Source organism: Nelumbo lutea, chromosome 5 (assembly GCF_056320005.1).
Source record: "Nelumbo lutea isolate HS-2025 chromosome 5, American lotus-T2T, whole genome shotgun sequence".
NCBI classification, from domain to species: Eukaryota; Viridiplantae; Streptophyta; class Magnoliopsida; order Proteales; family Nelumbonaceae; genus Nelumbo; species Nelumbo lutea.
Genome location: NC_142688.1, coordinates 37545360 through 37551380, shown reverse-complemented (window position 1 = coordinate 37551380; position 6021 = coordinate 37545360).

Sequence of the window (6021 nt, the reverse complement as noted above, 5' to 3'; positions counted from 1 at the left end):
AATGTTCAAGTATCTATCTATTATTACCCCTAAAGTACATGGTGTCTATCTATATTTTACCATTTTTATTGATGGGTCTTACCAGTATGATCTACAACTTGTCATCTTTGTTGGCACTAAGGTGTGCTTGAAATAGGGTGGGCCACTAGGCCTTCTTGGGTAAGGATCAAGTTTATTTTCATCCCCTTTGGTAGCAAAGATGACAAAAAGGATATGGAGAATATACCCAAATGGTAATTTTTCAATTAAGATGGTTTCCGAAGCATGGGCGTTTTTTGGGACCGATTTTCAAAAAAAAAATGTCTACGCTCAGTAAACCCATTTTTCACAAATAAACACCTTCATATGTTTTGTAGTGTTTCTGCCATGTAGGTAGTAAGCAACACTAATGTTGTTTTGTAAGGTGATTTCTGTCACTATTTTTTTATGTATGTGCACACATTACACCATTTTCCATTGACAAATAGGATACACATAAGCGCCACATCATATAGCTGTTGGGGGCAACGGTTCACCAATGCATGAAACACCAAATTTGATGTTTCATGCAATAGGAGGGATGCGATTTACGATGCATGCCTGTTTTTCACTATTTTTTCAAAAATTGCCTAAATCAAACAGTCATGTAGGCAGTGAAAAGTGGAATCACCTACATGGATCCGATGTGGCACCATTTTTTTAGAAAAGTGCCTATGATACCAAACATCCTCTAAATTCACATAATGCTAAGTGTGATTCAAGTTGAAGCCTTAAAGCAAATTTTAGGTGGAATTCCAAATGTGGAAGCTTAAGTGCCACCAAAAGTAAAAAGTCTTTTAGTTTTTTCTCCTTAATAACAGGCTTCCTACAAAGTTTTGTAAGGAAAAAAAGGGGCTAACGTTGATGGTTCCTACAACCATTATGGAGAAGAGGACACCAACCATATTTTTAAAAATGGTAAATTGCTAAAACCTCCCCTAAAGTTTTTGGTTGTTGCTGAAAGTTTGATATTTGCAATCATCGCTGGCATTTCTGACATAGTTGCATGTAGATCCCATTTGGTAGAATCTTCTAAAAAGAGGCATGTTCAAAATACCCATGCAGTTGCTTTTGATCAAAATGTTTATTTTTCAAATTTTCTCCTAATGTGAATTGCTAGCCCAAAGCTTTCAATATATTTTCTGAAATTGATTTATTTTCCAAATTTACCCTTCATATCAATCATCCAAAGGCAAAGATGCAACTTTAAATTCTCTATATTTTTGTTGTTTATAAAATTTGTATTGTTTCTTTTTTTGTAGAAACCAGCCTCAATAATAAATGCATGGGTATTTTGGACATTTTTGTGCCTCTTTTTAGAATATTCTAATAGAGAGGGTCTACTTGCAACTATAACAAAAGGCTTAGGAGAGGTGATTGTAATTATCAAACTTCAAGGGAGGTTTCAATAATAGTCAGAAATTTCAAGGGAGGTTTCAGCAATTTATCCTTTTAAAAATTATATTTTTGTAAGACAAACTTGGCTGTGCCTGTCTTCAAGGAGTTAAGTTAGTGAAGGCTTTTAGCAAGGGTCCTTTTGTGATAGAAAGTGATAGCAAATCCTTAGTGTAGGCTCTGATCTCAAAGAATCCTACTGAAGTTCCTAAAGCTTTCTTTCTTTGTAAAGATATTCTGGATGAATGTAAAGATTTGGACTATTCTTTTTCTTTTTCTAGGCGGGAAACCACTTTGGTATCTCACAATCTTGCAAAAAAAGAGCTACCATAAACAAGTTTATATACAGATGCGATCCCTTTTTAGCTAGCAAATTGGATGATCTCACTGTCCTCTTTGTAACTACTTTGTTTCTTTCCTTAGTATAATCCATTCTCTACCGAAAAAAAAAATTGGCTAGCAATTAGTCATATACTTTAAAGGTCCTAAAGAAAAGTATTCATTTGTAAGGGAGTGGTGGTCAAATATTAGTGACATTAATGGGTCTGGTGGTGACTATAACAAGGAAAAGTTTGCTTTTATTCTCTGGTATTTGTGAAAGAGTAAAAGAGCATAAACTATAAAGTTTTTAACAATTTATTGGTTCACCCAATATCATGTTCGGATTTGCTCCTGAGAGAACCTCACAGCACATTGCATTTGTGCATTGAGAATATCTCCCCACGAATGACAATATACATGTACGAGACATATTCCCAATGTGTGGTTGCAAATGTTGTAAAGTTGGTGTGAGGCACGCTCTCTGAGAAGCAAATCCAGATTCCCAATATCCTTGATCGGGTGTTAAATGCATTCTTAAAATTTAATGGAAATGTGAATATTATGAGTACAAATGTGATGATCAAATCATGGAGACCATTGCGTGGAAATTTCCCAAAGATGGAACATTAAACATTAATGCCCTTGGTTGTACTTTTCAATGTATTGTTTATACTTTTAGAAGTATGAAAATATGAAAAGTACAAGATCATGTTTGTTTGACGTGTTTTTACTTTTAAAAAACACAATAAACGTATAAAAAAACATGAAAAACATGAAATTAACTTTTGATAGCTTGTACTTTTTTATTCTTGGATATGAATTATACTTTCTAAAACGTGTGCATCAACCACACGCATAATACTTATAGACTTCAACATGTGGAATCATATATGAATTTCACATGGAATCATAAGCACATTAGTGTATTCAGTGACATGTGTGTGCCCTATGGTATCCATGTATCATTAACTCGACTTAAAATGCCACATGGCATCCCTATATTGCCATGTAGGCATCTATATATGCCAAGTGGCATTTATGTACGTCGTGTGGCAGCATATATAGATGCTATGTGGCATCTTAGTGAGGTTTTGGACATTAAAACTTATAACTTGGGAGTTATTATGATTAACATGGCTGAAGTGTGGGCTGCTTGGTTCGGGAACCGTCCAAGCAACTTGAGAATTACCACGATTAACATGGCTGAAGCATGAGGTTTTTGAACCATTGTTGAATTGGATGGTTGGACCATTTGGTTCGGGAACTGTCCAAGCAACCAGTTCCATTTCACCCTTAACATGTCCTTTGGCAAAAAATTGTTGATTTGGTCAATGACTTATTGACCTGGGATTTTGGTCGCTTTTATTTTAATTAATTTTTAATTTTTTTAATTTAGAATAGGTCATCCATTCAAACTAGATGGTCAAACCGCTGACCCAGAAACTGGTGGCCGAAGCAGTTCTAGTTCTATGTCGATTTTTAAAACATTGCTTGAGAGAGTACTCTATCATTATGTGCTCAACCCTCCTTCAAGATTGAAGAATATCTTCAATGACTACCTAGAGCTAAAAGATTCGCTTGAGGGAGCCATTGTTTATAAACATGTCTTTTGAGAAGCCAATCATGCTACTGACTGACTAGCCCATGAAGCTCAAAATACTAATCAGGGTTCTATTTCTCTTACCTTTGAGACCTTCCATGTAGGGGTGATCATTCTTGGCTTGGCCCGACCCAACCCACAAATTTCTAGGCCTAGGCCCAACACTTCAAGCCCACCTAGCCCATAATATAATATAATATATATTATAACATTATATTATATATGTGTTATATATATACAAGTATATTTTATGTTATACTAAATGTTTATTATTTTATATAAAATATAAAAATTTTAAATTTTAACATATAAATAAACACTTGAGCCAACTCAAGTATGCAAATTGTCCTCCTAGGGAGGGCTGTATATAAATGAAGGCCATCCTCATTGCTTAAGCTATGTAGGATTTAGGAAAACACTTATTGGTAACACTCATTATTTAGTGTTGTCCTAATTCCGACATTGTTCAAGAATGGGAATGGAGGTCTTGCCTTCATTTATAAAAGGATAGGTAAGCCAAGCCAATCAATTTTGATAATTAAATGAGGTTCATGCCTTTTTTGGTGCATAAGCCCAAAGATTACCAAGCCCAATTTACCTTGGGCTCATGCCATATTTTTTTTGGCGGGCTTGGGCTAGCAAACTAGGCATGGGGTGAGGATCGAGTTAGGCCCAAGCCTAGGAAAAAAGTAATTATCATTAGTGCTAAACCCGGCCCTACCCATGGTCACCCCTACTTTCATGGACCCTTGCTTATATATGCTCCAGTGATTTGTCCTTAAAAAATTCTAGAAATATTCTTGAATCTATTCAAATGGTAAATACCCTACTAATCATATCATGCATTAAGAAGCTTTCTATCCATCTGGCAGCTATGATCATTATATCCTCTGTGATGTGGCCTTCTCCCAATCGTCTGTCTCAGAAAGCTGGCATTGTGTGTGTAATTGTGCAGAGTTCAAGATCTTTATGTTGTGCTATTGGTGGAATGATGATTGTGGGTCCGCTCATGAAGCCGAACTCAGGGCCATTAGATTGACCATGTCCGAGGTGACTAGGCTTGAACTTTGGAATCCAATCATTATATCTGATGCTAAAGCAATGGTTCAGCACCTCCTGGGTTAGAAGCAAGTGTTTTCTCCTTTCCTCTCAATTGTAAGAGATATTGAAGCTTCGACCCAACTTTCTCAGCCTATTCGTTTTTTGTGACATTAGTACAATGTCCTATCTCACTCAATAGCCTCCAAGACTTTGAGATCTCTTCAATCTTTTTACTGTAACAATGCTAATCATGCATGAGTAGCTCCTTTCTTGATGGCCACCTATGAGGCCTTGTTCCCCCATGAAGGGGCCTATGTTTTGCTTGGAAGCTTAGTGTTGTATTTTCTTTTAAATAAAGGCACTCTTCAATTATGCATACATATTTGTATTAATGCATATTGATATAGTTAGTATAGGACATAAGTAATAGTGATGATCATTTGTATTAATGCATATATACATACACATAGGCCCAACAAAATACATCAAATTATTGTGCTAGCTGGTTCTGAGTTTCAAAAGTCAGGCTTAATATATGGGGATCAATTTGGGCACAGGGATTTAGGGCCCAAATCTTAGGTTGGGCTTGGATTGACTATAAACCCAACTCATAAGACTTATTCCCCTACTTAGAGCAAAGGGAGTCTCTGAGTGCACGAAAGTCAAAAGTCAAGACTTAAAATTACTATTTTGAAAAAAAACGGGCTAGACTGGACAGTTGGGCCATTTTGACCCAGGAATTGGTCGAGGTTTTGGGTCAGATTAAGGATGGAAATTTTTCCTATAAAACTGAGGCCCTGCTCTAGCTCAAATAAGGCAGGTTTTCCCCAATCTTAAACAAGAATGAAGCAGGGATAGGGAAAATAATGTTTCTCCAAAGTCCAAACTGGGATGGGAAGGAATGGGGTTTTGTATATAATTGCCCAAACTTACTCTGAACCCAATGGTAAACTAGTAAAATGTTTAATATTAATATCTAAAATACCTCTAAATTTCTCCCAAATTCCTAAAACCCTAGGATCCCATAAATCCATTTTTATAATACCCCCAAATTGCCATAATTTAATTGCCAAAATACCCCAATTTCTCATAATCCTATTTTTAAAATATGTTTAAATTAGATGTAATTTTAGGTGATTGGTCAGGGTGGGGGAATTCGAGGATTTTCTATCCTTGATGGGGAGTGGATGCCTTGCCTTGAACCCTCCCTGTTGTCATTCCCAGTCTGATTATGCACTAGCCTGGTTTTTGCTAATAAACATTAAAAAAAGTCATAAAACCACTGACCTAGATGGTTCAACTATTTGAACTGTTTGACCCGGGCAATGGTTCGCATGTCACTTTTAACATTACTTTAAACATAAAATAAAATTATATACGTATGAAAAGGACATTTCAGTCCTATTTCTCATTTGACCAATACCTTTTTACAGAAATCTTGTTTCACAAAGACTCCTAAATCTCAAATATTTCTCGACCAGACTCAACAGCGACCTATGGCTTTAAAGGAGACCATCAAGACATCGACGCCCTATGTCCAATCTCCCTCTATCCTTGCATCAATGACCATCATTTGCAACGACAACCTTAGAGGGCTTAGGCTTGCAACAATGACGTAGCTTGAGGTTTCATTTTACTGTTGTAGC